The following is a 14,987-nucleotide window of genomic DNA, read 5'->3' on the forward strand; positions in this document are numbered from 1 at the left end:
CTAGGACAGAAATACACTCCCAATAAGAGAAATGAAAATTAAAATTATACCGACACGCCATTTTTAACCTGCCACTTTGACAAAGATCAAAAAGCCTGATAACAGACTAAGTCAGAAAATGTGTTGGGAAATTGATTGCTTTTATCTGCTGCTGGTGGGAGTAAATGTAAACTGATATAATCTCTGGAAATTACTTGACAATTTCTATCAAAATTACAAATGCACATACCTTTTAACCCAGCAATTCTGCTTCTAGGATTTATCCTACATTCGAGAAAGGTGCAAACATGGACAATTACACATGGGCAGGTTATGCATCACAGCGTTATCTATAGCTACGAACATTTAGGATGAACGCTAAATGTTCATTATCAAGTGATGTTTGCGAAAACTCAAGAACATCTATACTTGGAGTCAGCAAACTTTTTACTTAATGGGGCAGACAGTAAATACTCTAAGTTTGCAGGCCTAGAGGGCTCTGATGCAGTGACTCAGCTCTGCAGTTGTAGCTCAAAAGTAGTCATACAGGCCAGGTGCAGTGGCTCACGCCAGTAATTCCAGCACTTTGGGAGGTGGAGGCGGGTGGATCACCTGAGGTCAGGAGTTTGAGACCAGTCTGACCAACATGGTGAAAACCTGTCTCTACTAAAAATACAAAAATTAGGCAGGCATGGTGGCGTACCCCTATAGTCCCAGCTACTCAGGAGGCTGAAACAGGAGAATTGCTTGAACCAGCGAGGCGGAGGTTGCAGTGAGTCAAGATCTCGCCACTCACTGCACTCCAGCCTGGGCGACAGTGAGACTCTGTCTCAAAAAAAAAAAAAAAAAAAAATGCCTTTTCGAGACCAGCCTGAGCAACAAAGTGAGATGCTACCTCTATTAAAAACAAACAAACAAACAAAAAACTGAACTAAAAACCATTTGTGCTCATTGGCTGTGCAAAGAAAAAGTATGTGACAGGGAAAGAAATTTGCTTACCTTTTAACATTTTTTTAAATTTTGTTTTATGAATGGGTAATAATTTCAGCTTGGTTCAGAATTCAAAAGGCACAAAGGAAAATATCTTCCCCACTGAGACCCTGTGCCGCTGCATGGTTTCCTATCCCAGAAATAAGTAATGGGTCCAGTTTTTGTTGTTGTTGTTTTTTGAGACAAAGTCTTGCTCTGTCTCCAGGTGCCAGGCTGGAGTGCAGTGGCGCAATCTTGGCTCACTGCAACCTCTGCCTCCCAGGTTCAAGTAATTCTCCTGCCTCAGCCTCCCAAGTAGCTGGGATTACAGGTGCACACCACCATGCCCAGCTAATTTTTGTATTTTTAGTAGAGACGAGGTTTCATCCTGTTGGCCAGACTGGTCTTGAACTCATGGCTTCAGGTGATCCTTTGGCCTCAGCCTCCCAAAATGCTGGGATTATAGGTGTGAGCCACCACACCTGGCCGGGTTTTCACAGTTTTGGACATTTGAAAACAACCCAAAAAAGAATAATATTTTGAGAAGGGGGTGGTGGTTAAACAAGAACATTTTGTGACAAAAGAAAATTATGTCAAATTCAAATTTCAGTGTCCACAGATAAAGTGTGATGGAACACAGTCCTGCCCATTCATTTGCATTCTGTCCATGGTTGCTTTGCCTGACACTAGCAGAGTTGAGTCAATGTGACCGAGGGCCCATAAAGCCTAAAATATTTATCTGGTCCTTTACATAAACAGTTTACAGATTGTTGTTCTAGATTAAAGAATAAAACAATCTTTCACATGCTTCTAGAAATAGAAAGTTCTTATTTAATATTGAATGACCATTCCATGAGGACTTTAAAAAAATGAAATTGCTTACGAAGAACTCAAAATTAGATTGCAAATGTTCTTGCTTCTTCTTAGAGAATATTTTAAAAAGCTGTGGCCTCCATAAACAAAAATAAAGCCTTCATCCCATCTGTCTGGGTCTCTCCTGTGCACTGTGTTGGTGAGGCCATCAGAATGAAAATGTATCACAACTCGCTTTCCCTTTTATTTCTCATTTAATTTTTTAATATTTTAAGATGAGGTCTTGCTATGTTGCCCAGGCTGGTCTCGAACTCCTGGGCTCAAGTGATCGATTCTCCTGTTCTCCTGCCTCAGTCTCCCAAAGTGCTGGGATTACAGGCGTGAGTCACTGCATCCGCCCCTGCTTTCCTTTATTTGACAGAAAGTTCCAAGTACTAGATGTTAACAAGAAGCCCTAGAATTGCTTTTAATTTTTACTAAGACTGAATCAAAGCTTTCTGTTTTTGTTTTGATAGTGGGAAGAACACACTCGTACTTTTTTTTTTAATCACTGATAAAACAAGGATACAAGGAAACTGCCTTCTGAAAGTTTTGTTCTTGGTTTATGAGAGACAATAAACCCACATAAAAAGTTAGGTAATAAGAGGACAGTAAATAACTGTGTTTTCAACCTTTGGACAATGATCCACAGCAAAATACATGTTTTATACTGTGACTCAGTAGACACATATATACACATACACTAAAATGAAAATAATGGGGCTGGGTGAGGTGGCTCATACCTGTAATCCCAGCACTTTGGGAGAACAAGACAGGTAGATTGCTTGAGCCCAAGAGTTTGTGACCAGTCTGGGCAACATAGCAAGACCCCATCTTTACAAAAAATAAAAAAATTAGCCAGGTGCAGTAGCATGCCTGTGGTTCTAACAGCTGGGGAGACCGAGGTGAGAGGATCACTTGAGCTCAGGAAATCGAGGCTGCAAGGAGCCATGATCATGTCACTGCATTCCAGCCTGGGCAACAGCAAGAACCTGTTTCAGAAAAAAAAAGAAAGGCAATTTTTTTTTTTGAGACGGAGTCTCTCTCTGTTGCTCAGGATGGAGTGAAATGGTGTGAGCTCGGCTCTCTGCAACCTCCACCTCTTAGGTTCAAGTGATTCTCCTGACTCAGCCTCCGAAGTAGCTGGGACTACAGGCATGTGCCACCACGTGTGGCTAATTTTTGTATTTGTAGTAGAGTTGGGGTTTCACCATGTTGGCCAGGCTGATTTTGAACTCCTGACCTCAGGTGATCTGCCTGTCTCGGCCCCCCAAAGTGCTGGAATTAAATGCATGAGCCACTGCGCCCTGCCAGAAAAGACAAATGTATTAGAGCAGAAAGTAGATTAGTGGTTTCCTGGAGCTAGGAGTGGGATCAGAGATTAAGGATAAGTAGGCCTAAGAGTTCCTATTGGGGTGATGAAAAAGCTTCAGTATATTAAAAATTTGCTAAAAATAATCAAATTACACACACAAAGCAGTGAATTTTATGGCATGTAAATTACACAGCAATAAAACTGTCTTTTAAAAAAAGAGAGAAAGAGGCCGGACGTGGTGGCTCATGCCTGTAATCCAAGCACTTTGGAGGCCAAGGTGGGCAGATCACCTGAGGTCGGGAGTTCAAGACCAGCCTGACCAAAATGGTAAAACTACGACTTTTTTAAAAAAAAAAAAAAGAGAGAGAGAGAAAGGGCCGGGCATGGTGACTCACGCCTGTAATCCCAGCACTTTGGGAGGCCAAGGTGGGTGGATCACTTGAGGTCAGGAGTTCGAGACCAGCCTGGCCAACCTGGTGAAACCCCATCTTTAAAAAAATAAACGGAGACAGGAAGAAAAGAAGAAGCAACAGAAAAGAGGCCGGGCACTGTGGGTCACACCTGTAATCCCAACACTATGGGAGGCCAAGGCGGATGGATCACCTGAGGTCAAGAGTTTGAGACCAGCCTGGCTAACATGGCAAAACTCTGTCTCTACTAAAAATACAAAAGTTAGCTGGGTGCCATGGTGCAGACTGTAGTCCCAGCTACTTGGGAGGTTGAGACAGGAGAATTACTTGAACCAGGAAGGCAGAGGTTGCAATGAGCTGAGATCTCGCCATTGCACTCCAGCCTGGGTGACAGAGCAAGACTCTGTCTCAAAAAAAAAAAAGAGAAAAAGAGGAAGAGGAAGAATAACTACCCAAACCAATCAGTCTGCAGGGCTTGGGACTCAGCTTTTAAAAATTATGTACATTTCGGCTGGGCACGGTGGCTCACGCCTGTAATCCCAGCACTTTGGAAGGCTGCAGCAGGTGGATCACCTGAGGTCAGGAGTTTGAGACCAGCCTGGCCAACCTGGTGAAACCCCGAATCTACTAAAAATACAAAAATTAACTGGACCTGGTGACCGGCGCCTGTAATTCCAGCTACTTGGGAGGCTGAGGCAGGAGAATCACTTGAACCCTGGAGGCGGAGGTTGCAGTGAGCCAAGATCGTGCCATTGCACTGCAGCCTGGGTGACAGAGTGAGACTCATCTCAAAAAAAAAGAAAAAAAAGTGACATACATTTGCCCAACTCCAGTCTTCCAGTTGCTCCCACTCTCCACAATTTCTCAGCGATTACTGACAGCATTTCCTCAGTCACATGTGCCAATTATTTCAGTCCTCTGGAATGTCATTCATCAGGTTTAGAAACGTTTGACAAGGTGAATATGGTAACAAAGTCCAAGCGCAGGCTGTTTTCCCACCCTGAACCTCTTCCCTTCGCCTACTCTTCTCCTCTGATTACTTCTCCTTTAGCCCGTGTTTACATTTTGTGATTTCTTTGACATGAGCTCCTAGGCAACGGAAAGAGCTGGGGTGGCTGTGTGAGCAGTGAACTTCGCGTTAGGAAATTGTGGGCTTCTGGGGTGGCCCTCCCCCAGTTCCCTGCATGACTGTGGTAGATGTTTGTAGCTCAGTCTACCTAGCAACCCCTCCTCTTCCTTCTGCAAACAGCACTAGGTTTCCTGGGGGGTTTCCTTGGCCCCCTTGGTCTTTGTGGTTCTGGTGAGGCAGACTGCCACCCATGGGCTCCAGGGATAAGCAGGTGACTCAGGTCAGCCCGGACACCAACAGAGCTCAGCTCTGGCTATGGTGATTGGCTGAAAGAGGGACATGTGACCTAAGAGAGTCCGATGAGAGTCAGTTCTGAGATGTTTTCTAGAAATCCTGGAAAAGACATGTTCTTTTTCTACCATGATTGCTTGTGGTGGGATGTAAGGTTGACTGCTGTGGGCCTCGGTGGGCTACCATAGGGGAAATGCCTAAGAATGAAGCTTTCACCTTTCCTATAGTCCCTGAAAAAAATAAAAATGGGTGGCTGGGCGTGGTGGTTCACACCTATAGTCCCAGCACTTTGGGAGGCCGGGGTGGGCAGATCACTTGAGGTCAGGAGTTCGAGACCAGCCTGGCCAACATGGTGAAACCCCACCTCTAAATTTTTTTTTTTTTTTTTTTTTTTTGTAGAGACTAGGTCTCACTATGCTTCCCAGGCTGTTCTTGAACTCCTGGGCTCAAGTGGTCCTCCGTTCTCAGCCTTCCAAAGGGCTGGAATGATAGGCATGAGCCACTGTGCTTGGCCAGATTCCAATTTTTATTCTAGCACATTGCCACCTAGAATAAAGGTTAAGTTTCCCAGTTTCCCAATTTTTATTCTAGCACATTGCCACCTAGAATAAAGGTTAAGTTTCCCAGTTTCCCTTGCAGTCAGGTCTAGGTGAAAAAGTAGTGTCACTTTATAGCTTAGTCATACGTCTAAGTTCTGGCCAGTGAGATACAAGTTGGCATGAGTAGAGGCTTCCAGAAAGGAAAGGGTGCACCCTTCTCTCCCTTCCCGCTTCCTGCTGCCAGGAATGCAGATTTGATGGATGGCATTCCAGCCACGATCTTGAGTCATGTGGATTTTAGAATGGAGTGCTAGATGAAGCAGCCAGACAGAAACAAGGTTTCTGGCAAAAGAGGACCCACCATACTAGCCCTGGAGAACTAATCTACAGACTTCTTTTACATGAGAAGAGGAGTAAACTTTTTATTTTATTTTATTTTTTTATTAAAAAAATATGGAACGCTTCACAAATTTGTGTGTCATCCTTGCGCAGGGGCCACGCTAATCTTCTCTGAATCGTTCCAATTTTAGTATATATGCTAAAGCGAGCACAGAAGTAAACTTTCATCTCATTGAAGCCACCAGTTTGTCCTGTCTCTTTGACTATATCCAAAGTTGAGTCTGCTTGACAGTGCCACGTTCCTCACACCCGGGCCACATTATTTTTTCATTTAGCCAAGCTGACAGGTGAAAAAGTAGTGTCACTGCATTGTTCTAAATTCATTTCTGATCAGAGTTGATCTTATTTTTATAGGTTATGAGCCATTTGTGGGGTTTTCAGTCTGTGAACCAACCTACCTTCCTTCCTTCCTTCTCTCTCTTTATCTTTTCTTTTCTTTTCTGAGATGGAGTTTTGCTCTTGTCACCCAGGCTGCAGTGCAATGGTGCAATCTCAGCTTACTGCAACTTCCGCCTCCCAGGTTCAAGCAATTCTCCTGCCTTAGCCTCCCGAGTAGCTGGGGTTACCGGCACCCACAGGCACCCACAACCACCCACAAACACACCCAGCTAATTTTTGAATTTTTAGTAGAAATAGGGGTTTCACCATGTTGGCACTTGGCCTCCCAAAGTGCTGGGATTACAGGCGTGAGCCACTGCACCTGGCCTCTTTATTTTCATTTCTCTCTTCCTCCCTCCCTCCCTCCCTCTCTCCCTCCCTCCCTCCTTTCCTTCCTTCCTTTTCTCTCCATCTCTCTCTCTTTCTTTCTTCCTTTTTCTTCAGACAGGGTCTTTCACCCAGGCTGCAGTGCAGTGGTGCAATTATAACTCACTGTAGCCTCCACCTCTCTAGGCTTAAGCAATCCTCCCATTTCAGCCTCCCAAGTAGCTGAGACTGTAGGTGTGTGCCACCATGCCCAGCTAACTTTTTGTAGGAATGGTGTCTTTCCATGTTGCCCAGGCTGGTCTCAAACTCCTGGGCTCAAGTAATCTGCTGTCCTCAGCCTCCCAAAGTGCTGAGAGATTACAGGCATGAGCCACCATGCCTGGCCTAGAATGGCTAATTTTTTTTTTTAAGACAGTATCTCTCTCGCTCTGTCACCCAGGCTGGAGCGCAATGGTGCAATCTCAGCTCACTGCAGCCTCCGCCTCCCAAGTTCCAGCAATTCTCCTGCCTCAGCCTCCCAAATAGCTGGGATTACAGGCGAATGCCACCACACCTGGCTAATTTTTGTGTTTTTAGTAGAGACAGAGTTTCACAATGTTGGCCACGCTGGTCTTGAACTCCTGACCTCAGATGATCTGGCCACCTTGGCCTCCCAAAGTGCTGGGATTACAGGTGTGAACCACTGTACCCGGCCAGTTAAAATTTTTTTAAAATGACAACACCAAATGCTGGTGAAGATGTTGAGCAAAAGGAGCACTCATTCATTGCTGCAGAAATACAAAATGCCACAGCTACCTTGGAAGACAGTCTGGCGGTTTCTTCTAAAACTACAATGCTCTTACTACATGATCCAGCAATTGCCCTCCTTGGAATTTAACCCAAATGAATCAAAAACTTGCATCGACACAAACATTTGCACACAAATGTTTATAACAGCTTTATTTGTAATTGCCAAACTTGGAAGCGACCAAGCTGTTTTTCAGTAAGTGAATGGATAAACTTAGTATATCCAGACAAGAGAATATTATTCATTGCTGGCCGTGCACAGTGGCTCACGCCTGTAATCCCAGCAGTTTAGGAGGCCGAGGTGGGCAGATCACCTGAGTCCAGGAGTTTGTGATCAGCCTGACCAACACGGCAAAATCCCATCTCTACTAAAAATACATACACACACACGCAAATTAGCCAGGCATGGTGGCACACACCTGTAATCCCAGCTACTCAGGAAGCTGAGGTGGGAGAAAGACTTGAACCCAGGAGGCAGAGGTTGCAGTGAGCCAAGATTGCACCACTGAACTCCAGCCTGGGTGACAGTGTGAGACTCCATCTCAAAAAAAAAAAAAAAAAAAAAAAAGAATATTATTCAGTGTTAAAATTAAATAAGTTAAAAAAAAATGAAATAAGTTGCCAAGACATAAAGAGATGTAGAGAAATCTTGTCTTAGTCCATCTTCTGTTACTATAACAAAATACTAGAGACTAGGTAATTTATAAAGGAGAGAGGTTTATTTAGCTCAAGATTCTGGAGGCTGGATTGTCTAAGATCTGTAGGATGTGGAATTTAGCTTTTGTTTTTTCTTTTCTTTTTAATTTTTTTTTTTTTTTTCGAGACGGAGTTTCGCTCTTGTTACCCAGGCTGGAGTGCAATGGCGCGATTTCGGCTCACCGCAACCTCCGCCTCCTGGGTTCAAGCAATTCTCCTGCCTCAGCCTCCTGAGTAGCTGGGATTACAGGCATGTGCCACCATGCCCAGCTAATTTTTTGTATTTTTAGTAGAGACAGGGTTTCACCATGTTGACCAGGATGGTCTCGATCTCTTGACCTCGTGATCCACCCGCCTTGGCCTCCCAAAGTGCTGGGATTACAGACGTGAGCCACTGTGCCCGGCTTTTTTTTTTTTTTTTTTAAGACGGGGGTCCCACCATGTTGGTCAGTCTGGTCTTGAACTCCTGACCTCAGGTGATCTGCCCGCCTTGGCCTCCAAAGTGCTTGGATTACAGGCGTGAGCCACCACACCTGGCTGGGATTTAGCTTTTAAAAATCGAACTTCTGGCTGGGCTCAGTAGCTTACACCTATAATCCCAGCACTTCAGGAGGCTGAGATAGGAGGATTACTTAAGGCCAGGAATTTGAGACCAGCCTGGACAAGATAGGGAGACCCCTTCTCTACAAAAATAAAAATAAAATGGCTAAGCACAGTGACTCACACCTGTAATCCTAGCACTTTGGGAGGCCAAGGCAGGTGGATCATTTGAGGTCAGGAGTTTGAGACCAGCCTGGCCAACATGGTGAAACTCCACATCTACTAAAAATACAAATAAATTAGCTGGGTGTGGTGGCACATGCCTGTAATCCCAGCTACTAGGGAGGCTGAGGCAGGAGAATCACTTGAACCTAGGAGACACAGGTTACAGTGAGCCGAGATCACACCACTGCACTCCAGCCTGGGTGAGAGTGAGACTCCATCTCAAACATAAATAAACAAAAAAAAATAAAAATTAGGTGGACATAGTGGCTTGTAGTCTCAGCTACTGGGGAGGCTGAGGAGGGAGGATGGCTTGAGCCCAGGAGTTTGAAACTGCAGTGAGTTATGACTGTGCCACTGCATTCCAGCCTGGGTGACAGAGGAAGACCCTGTCTGTAAATAACAAACAGGCTGGCCGGGCGTGGTGGTTCATGCCTGTAATCCAAGCACTTTGGAGGCCAAGGCGGGCAGATCACCTGAGGTCAGGAGTTCAAGACCAACCTGACCAACAAGGTGAAACCTCATCTATTTAAAAAAAAAAAAAAAAAAAAACCAGGCTGAGCATGGTGGCTTATGCCTTTAATCCTAAAACTGTGGGAGACCAAGGGGCGAGGATTGCTTGAACCCAGCAGTTCAAGACCAGCCTGGGCAACAGAGTGAGACCCATCACTACCAAAAAATTTAAAAATCAGCTGGACATTGTGGTGCACACCGGTAGTCCCAGCTACTCAGGAAGCTGAGGTGGGAGGATTGCTTGATCCCAGGAGGTCAAGGCTACAGTGAGCTGTGATCATGCCACTGCATTCCAGCCCAGGCATCAGAGTGAGACCCTGTCTCAAAAACAAACAAATGGGCTGGGCGTGGTGGCTCACACTTGTAATCCCAGCACTTTGCAAGGCCGAGGCAGGCAGATCACATGAGGTCAGGAGTTTGAGATCATCCTGGCCAACATGGTGAAACACCATCTCTACTAAAAATACAAAAATTAGCTGGGTGTGGTGGTCGGTGCCTGTCATCCCAGCTACTTGGGAGGCGGGGGCAGGAGAATCGCTTGAACCCAGGAGGTGGAGGTTGCAGCGAGAGAGATCCAGATGCTGCACTCCAGCCTGGCAACAGAGTGAGACTCCAACTCAAAAACAAACAAACAAACAAATAAATGAATGAACAACATGATACAGAAGAGGAAGCAGACATGTGCAAAGTGACCAAGACAACAAGCAGTCTTGCTTTATAACAACCTGCTTCGGAGCTAACGAGTCCAATCCCATGGGATCAAGAACTCAAGGAAATGAGAAAGACCTTAATCCATCTTAATGACCTAATCACCCCTTAAAGGGACCGCTTACCAACACTACCTCATTGGGACAAAGTCACAACATAAATTTTGGTGGGGACAAACAGTAGTTAAGCCATAGCAAACCTAAAATGCTTATTATCAAATGAAGCCAACTTGAAAAGGCTACATACTGTATGATTTCAATTACATGACACTCTGGAAAAGGCAAAACTATGGAGACAGTCAAAATATCAGCAGTTTCCAGGGGTTAGGGAGGAGGAGATGAGCCGGGTGAGGTGGCTGACGCCTGTAATCCCAGCACTTTGGAGGCTGAGGTGGGAAGTTCACAAGGTCAGGAGTTCAAGACCAGCCTGGCCAACATGGTGAAACCCCGTCTCTAGTAAAAATACAAAAATAAGCCCAGTGTGGTGGTATGTGCCTGTAGTCCCAGCTACTTGGGAGGCTGAGGCAGGAGAATTGCTTGAACCTGGGAGACGAAGTTTTCATGAGCTGAGATCGCACCACTGCACTCCAGCCTGAGCAACAGAGTGAGACTCTACCTCAAAAAAAAAAAAAAAAAAGGAAGGAGGAAATGAATAGGTGGTACACAGAGGATTTTTAGGGCAATGAAAGTATTCTGTCTGATACCATCATGTGCTTACCTTTTACTATACATTTGTCAAAACCCACAGAATTGCGTAACACCAAGAGCAAACCCTAATGTAAACTACGGACGTTGATTCACAATAAGGTGTTGTGGGGTTCATCAACTGTAACAATGTGCCACTCTGGTGCAGGATGTTGATAGTCAGCGAGGCTGTGCATGTGAAGAGACAGGGTATATGGGAGCTCTCCATATTATTTCTTTATTTATTTGAGACAGGTCTCTCTGTTGCCCAGGCTGGAGTGCAGTGGCGTGACTTGGCTCACTGCAACCTCTGCCTCCCGGGTTCAAGTGATTCTCTTGCCTCCGCCTCCTGAGTAGCAGAGATTACGGGTGTCCCCTACCACAGGTTTTCACTATATTGGCCAGGCTGGTCTTGAACTCCTGACTTCATGATCCACCTGCCTCGGCTTCCCAAAGTGCTGGGATTATAGACGTAAGCCACGGTGCCAGGTCGCGCCTGGCTAATTTATTTGTACTTTTAGTAGAGATGGGGTTTTACCATGTTGGCCAGGCTGGTCTCAAACTCCTGACCTCAGGTGATTCACCTACCTCAGCTTCCCAGGATGCTGGGATTACAGGCATGAGCCACTGTACTTATCTATTTTTCTTTTTGAGATGTAGTTGTGCTGTGTCGCCCAGGCTCACTGCAACCTCTGCCTCCGGGGTTCAAGTGATTCTTCTGCCTCAGCCTCCCGAGTAGCTGGAACTACAGGTGCGTACCACCATGCCTGGCTAATTTTTTTGTATTTTTTAGTAGAGACGGGGTTTCACCATGTTAGCCAGGATGGACTCGATCTCCTAACTTAGTGATTCGCCTGCCTCGGCCTCCCAAAGTCCTGAGATTACAGGTGTGAGCCACTGTGCCCGGCCGGCGAATAGTCTATTTTTTAAACGGAGAGAGGGATTGACCCTCACTGGGTCAGCTTAGGTCATGTGTGTCTCTCTGATCTAATGAATGTGGCCAGAGAAATTGAGCACACTGGTTAGCCAGGCTCAGGTGCACGCTCATCTCTGGAGCCAGGTGTGGAATCAGCCCTCCACAACACATGGAGACCAGGTGTGGTGGCTCATGCTGGTAATCTCAGCTCTTTGGGAGGCCGAGGCAAGAAGATTGCTTGAGCCCAGGAGCTCAAGACCAGCTTGGGCAACACAGTAAGACCCTGTTTCTACAAAGAAAAAAAAATTGAATTATTAGCCAGGTGTCGTGGCATGTACCTGTAGTCCCGGCTACTCAGGAAGCTGAGGTGGGAGGATTGCTTGAATCAGGTAGTTCAAGGCTGCAGTGAACTATGATTGTGCCACTGCACTCCAGCCTGGGTGAAAGAGCTAGACCCCGTCTTCAAAACAAAACACATAGATTAGAGATGGGGAGGGATAGAATCCTAGAAAGAAATTAAGGACCTGTTTCCAGAGAAGTGGGGAAGAGATACTAGGAGGTTAAATCAATAGATCATGAGTATCCTAGGTAAAGAGGAGAATGAAATCCTTGTGATCAGACAGCACAGAGTCCAGAGGCCTTGTTGATAAAGGAGATGGAGTTTGTGTAAATACTACGTGATCCATTCTCGTTTAGATGTCTAATTAACTCCCATTCACGTCAACAACTTGATTAATTTATCGACCACCTAATATGTCCCAGACCTTGTGTTTGGAGCTGAAGAGACTTTTGTGAATAATAATTCAGCCAAGAAGTCCATGAATTTTCAAAGGCTTCATGTTTATTCCGTGCACATTTAGAAGACCTTGCAAATTTCACCACTGCAAAATTAAATTTCACATGACCTAATTAGAATATCCACACTCCTTCTAAATCCTTGCAATTTCAGAGAATTGGAGGGTTCAGAGGAAAGCAGGGCAGTCACGTGATTCACCACAACCCCCAGGCTGCTGGAACACTTGGTTAACTTTTGACCTTGGCCAACTCCAGTGACCACTTGAAGGGAAGAAAGTGCCATCCCAGAATTGCCCATGGTTACTCTTGGGTGGTTAGACCCCTAGCTGTGTGCGTCAATCCGGAGATGCTGTTACTGTTTAAAAGAGTGGGACATGAACTACAACTGCTTTTACATAGGCTTTTAAAACCAACAAAGTCAACTTTTTAATATCGCTTATGAAATGAAATATGAACCCTTTTTTATTTTAAATTTTAGTGTCTGGACACTTTTGAAGTGGTTTTTGTTAGCTTTTTTCACGAAATTCTCCCAATGCTCCATTAGTGTTTGTGAGAAAGAAAGTATTATAACACATTACTTTCTGCCCTGCCTCCCCACCATGGTTCCTATATTTATATAGAATCTCAGTGCTGCGACCTTGGCTCACTGCAACCTCCGCTTCCTGGGCTCAAGCGATTTTCCTGCCTCAGCCTCCTGAGTAGCTGGGATGACAGGCATGCGCCATGATTCCTGGCTAATTTTTTGTATTTTTAGTAGAGATAGGGTTTCGCCATGTTGGCCAGGCTGGTCTCGAACTCCTGGCCTCAAGTGATCTGCCTGCCTTGGCCTCCCAAAGTGCTGGGATTACAGGCATGAGCCAATGTGCCCGGCCTCCTGTTTCTATATTAAAGAGACATTTACCTAACTAGATAAAGATATGCCATGCCATTAACTTAATTTTTTTTTTTTTTAAGAGACAGGGTCTCACTCTGTAACTCAAGCTGGAGTGCAGGGGGATGATCACAGCTAACTGCAGCCTTGACCTACCTGGCTTAAGCGATCTTCCTACCTCTGCCTCCCAAGTAGCTGGAACCACAGGTGCAGTGTGAGCCACCACACTGTTAAGCAGAAATGGGGTCTTAGTATGTTGTCCAGGCTGTTCTTGAACTCCTAGGCTCAAGCCATCCAACCACTCAACCTCTCAAAGTGCTAGGATTACAGGTACAAGCCACCACACCCATCCCACACGATTAAGTCTTTCAGTCAATCTGCATTAAGCATTTAGTATGTACTTGGTGCTATGGAAAGCATCAAAGAAATTGACACTACAGGCTCTAAAATCTTTCCATTGAGGAATTAAGACTTAGTCCGTCTCTAGCTGTGTGATCTTAAGCTAGTTTCTTAACATCTCTGAGTTTCCATTTCCTGATCTATAAAATAAGGATGAAATATCACTCTTGCAAGGCTCTTATATATCCATGTGATCAACAAATATAGCTGGAATTCCTACTCAGTGTTCCATATTCCTCTAGGAAGCAAGGACTCAATAGCGCTGTGCATGGGAAGGAGTTTTCAGTGGGGATAGAAGCCAGGCTGCGAAGAGAAAGCATTTGTGTGTGAACGCTTCTGGAAAATTACCTAAAGCTGGGCTCAGGGGCATGCACCTGTAGTCCCAGCTGCCCAGGAAACTGGGGTGGGAGGATCACCTGAGCCCGGGAGTTTGAGGCTGCGGTGAGCCATGACTGAGTCACTGCATTCCAGCCTGGGTGACAGAGCACGACCCCGTCTAGAAAAATAAGTAAGTAACTAAGTAAATAAATAATGACCTAAAACCATCTGAGGAGACAGGAATGTGAGTCTCTGAAGGCCACTGTATTAGCTATCTATTGCTGTGTAACAAATTGCCTCAAAATCTGGCAGCTTAACCCAATAAACATTTATCTCAGGCCGGGCGCGGTGGCTCAAGCCTGTAATCCCAGCACTTTGGGAGGCCGAGGCGGGTGGATCACGAGGTCAAGAGATCGAGACCATCTTGGTCAACATGGTGAAACCCCGTCTCTACTAATACAAAAAATTAGCTGGGCACGGTGGCGCGTGCCTGTAATCCCAGCTACTCAGGAGGCTGAGGCAGGAGAATTGCCTGAACCCAGGAGGCGGAGATTGCAGTGAGCCGAGATCGCGCCATTGCGCTCCAGCCTGAGTATCAAGAGCGAAACTCCGTCTCAAAAAAAAAAAAAAAAAAAAAAAAAAAAACATTTATCTCACAGTTTCTGCGGGTCAGGAATTCAGAGTGGCTCTGCTGGGTGGTTCTGCCTCAGGTATCTCCCCTGTTTGCAGTCATGCTATGCTATTGGCTGGGCTGCAGCCACTGGAAGCCTCTTTGGGGCTGGAGAGAGATCGAGAGAGAGAGATTAAGAGAGAGATCGAGAGAGAGAGAGAGAAACCAAGACACAAGCTTTAAGAAAGAGAGAGTGGGCCAGGCGCGGTGGCTCACGCCTGTAATCCTAGCACTCTGGGAGGCCGAGGTGGGTGGATCACCTGAGGTCAGGAGTTCAAGACCAGACTGGCCATAATGGTGAAACCCCATCTTTTTTTAAAATAAATAAATAAATAAGAAAGA

General features: G+C 45.5%; 1 non-coding gene across 1 annotated transcript; it reads right to left on the reverse strand.

Annotated features, from left to right (window-relative positions):
* Positions 1–5,871: 5,871 nt before the first annotated feature.
* Positions 5,872–5,975, reverse strand: LOC135277038 (U6 spliceosomal RNA). The gene has a single exon (XR_010344650.1). It is a non-coding gene; the product is annotated as a U6 spliceosomal RNA (small nuclear RNA).
* Between the last annotated feature and the right edge of the window lie 9,012 nt (positions 5,976–14,987).

Source organism: Aotus nancymaae, unplaced genomic scaffold (assembly GCF_030222135.1).
Source record: "Aotus nancymaae isolate 86718 unplaced genomic scaffold, 86718_ANA_hifiasm-v0.15.2.pri h1tg000029l, whole genome shotgun sequence".
Taxonomy (NCBI): domain Eukaryota; kingdom Metazoa; phylum Chordata; class Mammalia; order Primates; family Aotidae; genus Aotus; species Aotus nancymaae.